This window comes from Camelus ferus, chromosome 5 (genome assembly GCF_009834535.1).
Source record: "Camelus ferus isolate YT-003-E chromosome 5, BCGSAC_Cfer_1.0, whole genome shotgun sequence".
Taxonomy (NCBI): domain Eukaryota; kingdom Metazoa; phylum Chordata; class Mammalia; order Artiodactyla; family Camelidae; genus Camelus; species Camelus ferus.
This window is the reverse complement of record NC_045700.1, coordinates 84,912,272-84,924,299: the sequence shown is the minus strand read 5'-3', so window position 1 is coordinate 84,924,299 and position 12,028 is coordinate 84,912,272. Positions and strand designations below refer to the sequence as shown.

The 12,028-nt window shown below is 46.4% G+C and overlaps 1 protein-coding gene across 3 annotated transcripts in view; it reads left to right on the top strand.

The window, feature by feature from the left end:
• Nucleotides 1-12,028, top strand: part of SERPINE2 (serpin family E member 2) — a 52,884-nt gene that overhangs the window by 2,508 nt on the left and 38,348 nt on the right. The window contains exon 1 of one of the 3 annotated variants that reach the window (XM_032480351.1): nucleotides 3,393-3,525. The exons of the other annotated variants lie outside the window; for them this stretch is intronic. The gene's annotated coding sequence lies outside the window, so the exon portion shown is untranslated. Of the gene's footprint in view, nucleotides 1-3,392; nucleotides 3,526-12,028 lie in introns of those variants that run through there. 3 annotated transcript variants of the gene reach the window in all.

Below are 12,028 nucleotides of genomic sequence, written 5' to 3'. Positions count from 1 at the left end.
TTCTTTTTTAATAGTATTTTTAAAAGGCCATAACCTCCCTTGTCCGTGAGTCCACATCTCGAGCGACCGTATCTTCTGAAATGAGTTAACACTTCCCCAGGCTCCCCTGTCTTCTCGTCTCTCTGCAAGCTGGCCAAGAGCTCCCCAAAGTAGGAGAAGACCCCGCAATTCCTGAAGGATGTACTCGAGATGTCTCTGCAGCATTGGATGTGGACCTCCCCTCTTTTTCTGACTGATGCTCTTTTCCTTTCCTGGTGGCCCTCTCCTCCTGGTTTTCCTTCTGCCTCCCTGGCATCCCTGCTTCCTCCTGGAGCAACTTGGGGCTCTGTTCTTACCCCTCTTCAGCTCTGCGTGAAGTGTTTGGGTGAACCACATTCCCACCGCTTGCACCCTCATCAGTATCAAGTGAGCCCCAGTTTGGGGTCTCCAGCTGGTTACCTGTAGTCTAGTGGGCTAACCTATGCTCTTTAGGCAGAAAACCCTACAAGAAATCTAAAATTGATTTTAGTTCTTACTGTCCACACCGTCCCCGCTTCATCCTTAGCCAAAATTTGTCCCTCTTTTTTTTTCAGCTGTGGCTCCACCACTCACCAAGGTGCTAAAGTGACATCAGGCCCCGCCAGCACTTCCCACACTCAGACAATCACCAAATCACATTGCTTCTCTGGGCTGTGGAACCCCAAAGAGCTCCGCTCCAAGCACGCTGGCCCTGCCTCACTTTGGAGCCTAGAAGTGGCAAAATTGTGGCCAGCATGCCATCTCCAGCTGGCACGTGTGTTGTTGGCTTAAATCGAATTAATATTTAGAAATGTGAAGCTGTCACTTGGATTTATAGCTTCTCTTAAAACCCAGGAGGCCTGGGTCCCCATGGGGCAGCGCTTGGCTGGCACGGAGCTCCAGTGCCCAGCTACACCAGAAGTGGCTTGCTTCCCAGGCCCGCTTGGACCTGTTGTCCTCAATTACAGTGGCTTCCTGGCTCCCACAGGCTTCTGAGCTAGTGACCATAGGCGGGGAGGCCCTCGGCAGCCCGGGGGTCCCTGGTGACCTGCTGCACCGTCTCCCACCTGGCCTCTCCCACTAGTTTAGCCCCTCTTTCAAAACATCTTCCACGTTGCTTCTGGGGCTACTTACCTCAGGCCTCTTGAATCCGAATCCACTCATGTCTCTCCTGATAAAAACTCAGTACCTCCCTCTTGCCTCGGGGACAAACCCAGACCCTGAAGGAGTAGCTACGTGATGTCACAGGTTAGGTGTCTCAGATGGAAAGGTGAGCTCTCTCTCTTGACTTTCTAAGGTGTTGTACCTGAGTTTCTCAAAATGCTTGTGAACCTCTCTACAGAGAGTAGCTGATCCATGATTGTAAGGTGGTCTCACCTGTGTTGAGATGCAGCCTCTGCTGCTTATAAACCATTTCCACAGACCTCCCCACCTTCCCACTTCCTCAGAGCCACTCTGGGAGGAGATGGGGCCCGGTGGATTCCACGTCCAGACCGCAGCAGGGACACTATAAACATGGAGGCACAGGCTGTCCCAGGAGACTTCAGCCCTTGGAACATGGTGGCCCCATTTAACTCTGGGGCCCAGAGTCACACAGTGTGTTCCCAAGGTCATTCAGCTGCCTTTGGACAGTCCTGTCCCAGAACTCAGCACTCAGCCAGGGACCTTCCCACGGTGCTCTCTCTCTTCCCCAGCGACTCCCCAGGCTGCTGGCCATTTGTAATGACCCAATGAAATCTAAGCTTTCTTCATCCCGTTCCCACCTCCCTTCCTCGTACCCTTCCCCAGACTTCATTTTCTTGCAGAACCGAACTCCCCGCAGACTCCTCACACTATGGTGCTGCCCTGGCCTCCTTGCCTCCAATCCTGTTGGACCTCTGCTTAGAATTCTCTTTCTCCATCTTCTGCATTCATTGCCTGGCCAACTTCCCCCCTTTCAAGACTCACGTCTAGGATCGCCTGCTCCAAAAAGTCTTTCCTGCAAATCAGTGCCCCTAATCCTCTATGGCACACATATGGCATGTGCACACACATGTACACTTTCCCCAGCGATGCTTCTCTGCTGGCAGTTACTGTGTCAGAGCAACACGCCCTACCCACCAGATTCTCAAGTGCCATGAAGTCATGCCTGTGTTCTGATTTTATTTGCACTAGCGGTGCTGCATGACCCAAAGGCATCTAATGCATGTCTGAGCTAAACCAGATTCATATTTTTCATGAGTCTGCTGCACACTTTATGAAAGAGTGCTTGTCTTGTGGGCTTAAAGGGAAGCCCTTTCCCCAGACCGTCTACCTCGGTGCTGATACTTCTGCATTTAATATATATTTTCATGTTAAAAAAAAAAAATCTTCGATCAACCATGTCTTCTGAGATGGGATATTACTTAGAAAAAAGCAGAAGTCTCATTCAGCAGTGTTCCTGTGCCTGTGTTCACTTCAGTTACCCTCATTTGAACCCTTTTTTGGCTACATTCTGTCTTCCTTGAAGTCCACTGGCTGTACTCTGTAGTCCACAGTTTGTTCAAGGTAGGGGAATGCTTTCTGGTTTATTTCCATTAAGCTTCCCAATGATGGCTTTGCAAGCCCTCTTGCTGACCCCCCTTTTTTTTTTTTGCCAGAGTAGTTTTTTGGCTAATGTCTTAAGCTAAGTTTGGTGGAAAGAACTCTGGGTTGGGAGGCGGGCTGGGCTGTGCCACAAATAGTTTATGTAGTTAACCACCTAGAACTTAATTTCTTTGTCTATCCAATTAGTGTGTTGAAATAGTGATCTCAAAGATGTCTTATTAAAAAAAAAATTAGTTTCTTGGCTTATTTTCCTTTCTGATTTAGCTTTCTCATAAAAATCAGGTCTAGATGAATTTTTTTCTTAAATGTCTGTATTTGTCTATATGAAACCTTTCCTCTCTTTTTCTCTCTCTTTTGAACCTGGAAATCATTCAGCTTGGCTCTTTAGAACACAGAAATAGCATTGAGGCCCAACATGAAGATGTAGTTTGTACTCCCACTTGGAGGCATTTATAAAAATGTTAAATTAATTGGGTCCTATATACTTGGATCTTCTTTGTGAACCACTGTCTCCACCTATAAATGTGCCCATCTTCTCTTTCCAAAACCATCTTTCTTCATGAGTAGATTGCATGCCTGATCTGAAAATCAATATTGGGTTTTTAAAAAATGCCCTTAAGTGTGGAATGGAATCAAATGCAGTAAAATACATCTTTAGGCTATTTCTTACCTGTAAGTTCACAATTTGTCTAAGAACACTGAAAGATTTTAGGACAATTATTTCTCTTTTGAGAAATGCTACCTTTCACCTGAACTGGCCAAGTCTATTTACACAGTTAAGTGATTCTCTCCTCTTATTCTGCTGTTAAATTTCTAGGTCTGAATGTAAGCCCAGTCCAGAGAAGTTGGCATTCCTTCTGCGACTCTTTTTGTGCATGGTGATGGCCACTAAGCCTAAGCAATCCTCTATTTGTAATTCCATTCATGCATTTTGACAGACATTACATCTCCTGTTTTTTTAAGGTGAGGGAAGGTAATTAAGTTTGTTTGTTTGTTTGTTTGTTTGTTTATTTATTTATTTATTTATTTCAGTGGAGGTACTGGGGATTGAACCCAGGACCTCATGCATGCTGAGCAGGCACCCTATCACTGAGCTATACCCTCCCCTCCTCATCTCCTACTTCATCCTTGAATTCCTTCAAAGGTCCGGGTGAATGCCCCAATTCAAGATCAGATCAGGAACACCCCCCACGCCTGCCTGTCAATCTGACCCTAGACTTTGCCCTCTGCCTGAGAAGATAATTGGAGAATTGGAATCCACTGTGCCTTTCTATTTTTAACAGTTAATTCTTGGGAGAAAGACAATGTGGAGGAGTTTTAATGGAAAATGGAAAAAAAAAATCCTATGAAGAGGCAGAAAGGATTTCTTATAGTGACTGCAAATCTTGGTAAATGTACTGTTTTGTTTTTATAATGCCATCCCCCACCTCGAAGCAGCAAGAAATCTGGTAACCTGGGGAATTTCTCTCAAGAGCATACTGAGAATAGCATCAGTGCTTTCTTCTCACCGCCTCCCCACATCCCCCCGCCATTTAGTCCCAACTAGTACAGCTATAGAAAAAATAACTGCTTGGTTTTGGCCTAACTTTTTATGGACTAAATCTCGAAAGTGTATGTGGGTATGTGAAGGAGTTTAACACCAAATAAGCTCACTCGAAAATGAACAAGGTGACTACAGATAAAAATAGATCTTTGTTTCTTTCTGTTTTTTTTTTTTTTAAGAAAATGCTGTATAGATAACGGCAGTGTTTGCATTCTTTTTTTTTTTAACTAAGGAATTCACTTAGGAAGAAAATATTTTTATTGAGGATTTGGTCACTGATTGGATTATATGGGTATTAACAACTGTCTTATCTTTTGGTTACAAGTGCAGGAACATGAATGAATATAACTGAGGTAAAAACTTGGAGAGCATGGGGGAACTGTGGGCTTATATTGCCAAGCCCAAGCCATGAGGTGCTCTGGCCCTGGAGGTGGCTGGAACCAGAAATTCAGGGCCTTGGGGCTCTCTTCTCTTGCCTCTGTGTCTCTTGTCTCTGCTTCTCTCTGCAGATCCTTTTGAATCTGTCAGGTACCGTGACTGCAGGTAGCTTCAGACTTTCCTGCAGCCTCTAGATCAAAGGGGGAATATAGGCTTCTTGCAGGTTCCAGCTGGAAAAGAATCCTAGTGAGGCACTCTGATTGGCTCAGGTTGGGTCATGTGGCTTTCCCTGGGCCAATGGCCTTGGTCAGGGGAATGGGATGCTGTGATTGGCCAGAGTCAGAGTCACGTGTTCAAGCCTGCGACTAGGCGAGGAGGGAGTACTGAGGAGGGGTGTGCTGGACAGGCCAGCCACACCAACTGCTGTTAGTATTTGTTTTCAGGTGACAGAGGTCTTGTGTTGCTTCCTCCAGCCTCATGCCTGCCTGTAGGACAGATACAGGGATCATTCCCATTCGGCCAGTTGTGGAGAGTGTGGGGCAGCCCAAGTGTCCGTGGTTATACATACAGCCTGTGTGTGTCAGTGTCAGAGCCCAAACCCAGGTCTGTACACGTGAGCACTGTGGGCTAATACCTGCCGTGAACCTTCAAAGATTTATGACTCATCAATATTTATAACATCTCGAAAAGAAAATTCCTGTGAAACAACACGCCTGCTTTCAAATGACTCCTTTCTTCTCACTTTGCTGTATGATCTCCTTCCATTAGACAACCCAAAACACAGAGATGGAAAGAGACTAATACTTTTGTGTTATGATTGAAGTAAGGTTTTTATGCTTTTTGGCCCCTGGGCCCAGTGGTTGCCTAGACACTTGTTTTTTTCTGGGACTCAAACTCTAAAATTAGCACTGACCTTTAGATTGACAAGGTAGAGTGCATATGCCCAGAGTCCAAGAGAGTAACTTAGGCTGAGCTGGGTAAAACTCAACCAGAGAACGCGTGTGACATGATTTTTTTAAGATGCCTAATTGAACACCAGAAATGTGCGGAGACTTAGAATACTGAGATTTAACTTTTTTTTTTATATAGTTTTTATGGTTTTTTTATATTTAACTTTGTTTCAAAATTTGTCACATCTAAATGATAGATGTTCTGCTCCTCCCCCCTCCCCCTTTAGTATAGGTAGTAATTAAGAGTGTGGAGGATATGGCCACCAACTGCTTTGGTCTGAATCTAGATTATACCAGTTACCAGCTGGAGTCCAGGCAGCCATAGCCAATTTACTGAACTTCTCCAAGCCTCAGTCTTTTCATCTGTGAGTTGGGCATGCAGGTAACCACATCTTATGTTTTTGTGAGGATGAAGTGGAGAGTATACATTAGGTGCTGAGCACAGGGGCTAGTGGAGCTGACTTCCAGGGTGCAAGGTGGCGGTGGGGTTCTGTCAGTCACAGTAGTCCCGGCGAGCATTTAACTCCTCTGGGGCTTGCATTTGCATCATGTCTGTCACCTGGTGAATGAGTGACTTGCTGTATGTGTTGGCAGACTTAGTCTCCAGACCCCTTTCCTGTAAAACTCCCAGTGGGCAGTACCTCCAGTGATCAGCTGGTCATCTGTCCTTTCCAGGGCCTTCCAGCTCTTCTAGTACTGGCGGTGGAGCAAAGGATGGCTGATGTGCGGAGCAAACTCCCTTTTCCTCCATGTGCACGAGGAAATGTAAACAGCTGTGTTACCAGAAGGTCTTTCTAGGGGCGCAGTGCAGGCTCGCCCTGTCAGGCTGGGTTTTTCTTTTCTCCTGTATGTTGGCTGTGAAGAATGAATAAATGTCTGTGCTGTAAGAAAAATAACCTTATTTGGTTTAATATTTAGATCTTTGCAAGTGTAGCATCATGAGTCTTTTTTTTTTTGTTCTCGTTTTTTCTGGCTGTGAAAAAGTCATTTTGCTGTATCCAGTGATGTCTGCAGACCCAGAAATAACCATTTTAAACACATGCTGAATGTATTTAAAACATGTGGTCATTTAATTGTGATTTGATTCCTTCAACATACAGAAGAGAATTGTTGGATTAACCTCTGCAAACATTCCCAGGTAGGAAATGTATTTTCTGCTTCCATTAATCTGTTTTTTCAGGATTTTACTGGCAAATAGCTATTTGGGATTTTACACAGCACTCAGTGTATGCCCACACCTGAATCGTTGCTTGGACAATGAGATGAGAGATGTCAGGGAGATTCTATGTGATGACTTAATTTTAAAGAGAGTTTTCTTTCTGAAAGTGTGGATTTTCTCTTTGAAATTAATTTACTGATAGACTCATATCGTCTCTTGCCAAACCTGTGTTCATTTCCTAATGACATGTTAATTAAAATAGCAACTTGGAGGATGGCCAGAGGTGCCGCAGTCTTCACGGTGAGCCTGTTCTTGTGCGGCAGGGTGGTAAGTCATGAATATCAAAGTGCTAATCATACTAATGTGAATTAATTCAGCAATTACTGAAAAGAGAGTTGTTCTCATGCATGCATATCACTTATTAGTCTAGAATTTCTTTGAGTTGGCTAAGTATATGTTTTTAACACGTACAGCTTTGCTTTTCTCTCGCTCTCTACCTCATACTCTGGTTATGTGTGTGTCTTTTCCTCCCCCTTAGGAAACCTCAAGGATTTTGTGGTCTCTTACTCTCTGGGCCCTTCCACAGCGCCTGATACAGAAGAGCCCAAAAGATCCTTGAAAGGGGAGAATGAAGGGAAGGACCATTGGCTCATCTGTGTGTTGAGTGCTGTTAGGTGCATATTTTACGTGACCTTGTTGAATCCGAACAGGCCTTCTCAGGTAGAATTTAGTCCAGGTTTACAAGTGAGAACACTGAGATTCAGGCTTGTGGGGCCCCCTTCTGAGATTCCCACCCACCCGACACCCACTCCGGGTCTCTATGTCTTGCACTGGAGGTTTTTTGATTCTGAATGACTGAGGCTGGACAGTGGTTGCGGAGCAACAATGCGGGGAAGCCCAGACTACCGCCAGACAGAGGACCAGTCTGGGAGTCAGACGAAGCTGGGTTTAAACACCTGTTCTGCATGTAGTAGTTTTGTGTCTGCAAAATACTCACCCCGACCCCCACTCCGAGCCCCATGCTCCATTTCCAAAGCCAGAGAACGGAGAGGATGGGAATGCAGCTTTTCCGCAGACCGAATACCGCCCCCCTTTTGCTGACGGGGAGATAGGAAGTCCGGTGACTTAGGTCGCTTGGCAAGCCCAGGGGCATTCTGTGGACCAGGAACTCAGAGGCTTCGGGAGGTCAGGAGCGTGGGCGAGTAATGGACCATCTCCAGATCTCAGTTTCCCCCAGGTGAGATGAGGGCTGTGAAGCCTGCTCTCCAGGAGTTCAAAAGCCCCAGCCACAGTGCTGATAAAGCCCTTCACACACAGGACTTTCTTAATGTCAGTCACCAGGTCAGGGCCTGTGGCAGGCTGAGAACTCACGTCTCCGTCCCTGTCACTTGTCACCTCTCCAGACGCAAGTCTGGGTACAATTTGGTGACAGCCGTCACCTGTCACCCACCCCTGAGTAGCCCCCAGGACACCCTGGTGACCTGGGGGCTGTTACCACCCATTCCACTGGCAGGTGAATGTCTCCTTTTATCTCTGTTATTCACGCCTCTGTTCTTAAAGAGGATTATCCCCAGAGAGAAAAGGGGTTCCCAGCACTTCCTCTTGATGGCTCTGCTCCACATGGGACTTCAGAGGAGCAGGAGGTGCAGCCCTGTTGTATTTGGGTGGCATTCAGTTAAAGAGCTATTTTTTGACCACTTACTCTATAACAGGTGTTCTGAGGGACCCTGGCATCAGTCACTACTACCTGTAGTGTGTGTGTGTGTGTAGAGGTAAGTCTGTGCACAGTGCGAAGCGTTGGCTTATAGCTGAGAGGCCCCAGAGTCCAGACAGCCCTCAAAGATAATGCAGTCCTTTTTTTTTTTGCATGCTACTCTCCGTGAAAAAAAAAAAAAAAAACTGTACAATTGCTATTTACCAATTGGTATCAATAACAGTAAGAGTCGGCCATTTGGTCTCGCCCATGTTCTCTACAGCTAAATGCATGGGGGAGAGCTCAGATCCCTTAAAAAAGATGACAGTTTTAACGGACAGCTTTGGAAAGTGTGAAACATTACTCGCATGTGACTTTTACTTTCATTAAATACTCATGACTTTGTAGGCACTGGAGTGTCCAAACTGCAGTAAGGGCCACCCTCTTTGGGTCAGGGCTGCACCCTGCAGGGGTGCCCAGCAAAGCCTTAATGAATCACTGAAAGGCACTATGTAGAATTTTCTCTGAAAAAGAGAGCGTCCTAGTTTAAAAACTGTGTGTGTATGAATATGAGGTAAAAAATTCTTCCAAAATTGCCCCTCAGAGAAAGAAGGAGTTGCTCTGCAGGAGGGTTCTTACAAAATTTTCCGTTTTACAAAGATCCGGATATGTTTGGTGGTCAGAGTTCACCGAAAGCACTGGATGGATGAGACGCGTGAGTGACTGGTTGAGGACAGCTAGGGAAGGCCCATTGGCCTGAAATCCCCGTTATCAGTACTTATTATGTGTGCTTATAGAGGCTGCACGACGAAAAGGGATTTTTAAAAAGGGCAGACAAATCGAATATAGACTTATTCCTGAGGTCACGACTTCGCAATTGCCAGATGTTGTGTGTTGTATTAGTTTAGGTCCTGCTAATTGCTGTAACAAATAAACCCAAACATGTACCATGGCTCAAACACGATGGAAGGCTATCTTCCACTTGCATAAAGCCCAACATGGGTGTGTCGCTTTCCAACCTGGTGATTCAGTGACCCAGCCTCTTTTCTATCACGTGGCTCCAATTTATTTAATAGGCGGGTCCCAAGGGCACAGTGCTTGTCAGCTTCAAGCTGGTGAAAGCAGAAAGGTCATGGCGGATTGCACATGGCAGGTTTGATGGGCCGGGCCTGAGAGTGGCATCCATCACTTCTGTTCCTGTTTTCACTGACTGCATTTCAGTCTTCTGGCCACTCCCACCTACAGCACAGGCTACAGCCCTGTGTTCAGGAAGAAGAGGAAATGGGTTTGCTGAGAAGGTAGCTACTCTGTCAAATGAAATTTTATCAAGACCATGAAGGGTCACTGTAAAAAGTAACTCAGTCAGTGGCATGCTGTGGGCACCACGGGAGCTATATTTACCTATGAGGACCACTGTCCTAATGCTCTGTGAAGGGCTTCTTATGGCTTAGGATGGATTGTTCAGTGACAGCATCACACATAGATTCGAAAAGTGCTGTATCACAGGCAGCTTGGAAGAAATGTAGACGATGTGCTCAGGAAAATGGCTAGACAACAAGTGATGACAGGCATGTAGACGATGTCTGGGAAAACTCTGAATTAAATTGCTTCACGGAAGGTGGAAATGGAAAGAAAGGTTCTGTTTCTAAATCACCGCGTGTGTGATTTCACATATTAGTCCTAAAGTTTACTTGGTCTTGTCGACCAAAATTTGGGGGGGTGGGGGAGGAGGTGTTAGGAAAAGAGGGCTGTCGTATTTGGGAGATGCTACACGTTCAAGCACACGTGGGACTTAGAACGTGAAAAGCAAAGGCTTTCCTGCTGGAAGAAGGGGCGCCTCTGACAGCCTGGGGGAGGGTCGTCAGATGTGCTGGAAGCACCGTCCTGCTCTGGGAGCAAGAGGGCGAAGCTGGAAAACTGGATCAACCCCAGTCTGGGCGGCGGCGGGGGTGAGAAAGGACCCTGAGGGGTCTGACAAGGGGCAGGCTGGTGGCAGGAGCATCTCTGCCCTGTCTCTGGGAGAAGCCTCTGGCAACAACATCTGGCGTGCGCATGTGGGCACAGCTGTGTGCTCTCTCGCCTCTTTCTTGCCGTGTGACGTGCGCACATGACTTCACCCGCTCTGCACGTGTCCCGAAGGGCTCATGTGAGGTTCAGGAAGACGATGCGTTCGCAGGGCCGTGCACACAGTGAGAGCTTTATCAATGCCCTCCCACCTCCTGTGCGGCTCCTCGCCGGCTCCAGCTGGCGAACAGTGCCTCTGTAACTGGCTCTGAAACTGGGGAGATGGTGTCCCCTGTAACATGTGACTTCATGACAAAAGGAAGCTCAGCCTCCTCCAGCCCTGAAGATTCCTCAGCGCAGTGTCTCATAGCACAGAGTGGACAATGGTGGGTAGAACTCCATTAAGGCATTGATTTTTTTTTTTTTAATTAAAAAAAATTTTTTTGGAGGAAGAGAAATAATTAGGTTTATTTACTTTTTCTTACTGGCGCTACTGCGGATTGAACCCAGGACCTCATGCGTGCCAGGCACACACTCTACCACTGAGCTACACTCCCCTCCTCTTAAGTCACTGATTTAACTCCAGGAATCCTTGTTCTACCTTAGCTTTGGATGTGGGGAGGTGTAAAGGCTGGTCCTAGGAGTGAGAGTTCTGTGTGTGGCCAAAGAGTTGTCACATCACTTCTCAGGACGGAGTCACATGTGTGTACCGTCTGAGGTGCAGGATGGGGGAGGGAGGTTGTCACTGATTTTTTAGATGCGGAAGCTGAGTCACGGAGCAGGTGTGGGGCTGGCCCCCTGCAGGCAGGCCTAGGCCATCCTATCCCACAGTCCTGTCGCTGTGGACACAGGTTTCCTCTGGGAAGGAGCTGAACCCTCCCCTCCCCCACCGGGTCCCTTCGGGAGGCGTCAGCAGGGCACCTTAGCAAAAGAAGTCATGTCAGGCTAAAGGCAGAACCTGTGGTATCTGGGTGACTAAAGCCAGGTTTGGAGCTGTGCCTCCCATCACTTCAGATGGTTTCTAAGCTTTGCAGGACTTTGCTGGCTAGATGGTAGCTTCCCCAGAAAAAACATATGTAAATATAGAGTGGTCATCTTCTTAAATATTCCTTTGGGATTTTATTTGTTTACAACCTCATCTCGCTGCCTTTTTGGATATTTTCTTTGTGCTGCAGAGGTTTGAGTCAGTCAAGTCTGGGAGCGTTTGTATGCTTGAGAAACACAGCCCTTTTAAATCCATTGTTTTCAAAGTCACTTGGAGCATTAAAAACCTTGGGTCATCAATTCCTAGTGTGAAAATTTAGGAGTGGTTGGGGCTTCAGGCAAGCAGTATTGACTTAAATGTGTAGAGCACTTTCAGACAGCATTCGATTGTACATTTTAAAACAGGGAATGCAAATTGAAATTCCTCCTGGGTGCTTTAACTCACGCATTATATGTGCAGTATTTTCAATTAGCTGCAGAAAAAAAGTACATTCGGGTGTGGGTCTATTTTTACAGCTGGGAATTGCTCTGAGAACACAATCGACTATTTCACACGTGTGAGATTTATTTAAATGACTCACGGGGCATTTGCAGTTTAACCAATAATTGAAAATATTGTTGCAGTGTGGCAGGTAAAAGTAGGAAGTCATTTTGCATTCCTGGAGAGGTACTCCAAGCGCAGTAGCATTCCAATAATCGAGGGGGCGGGCGGTGGACAGGGCTGAGAGCAATTCAGTCCTTCATATCTCATTCCT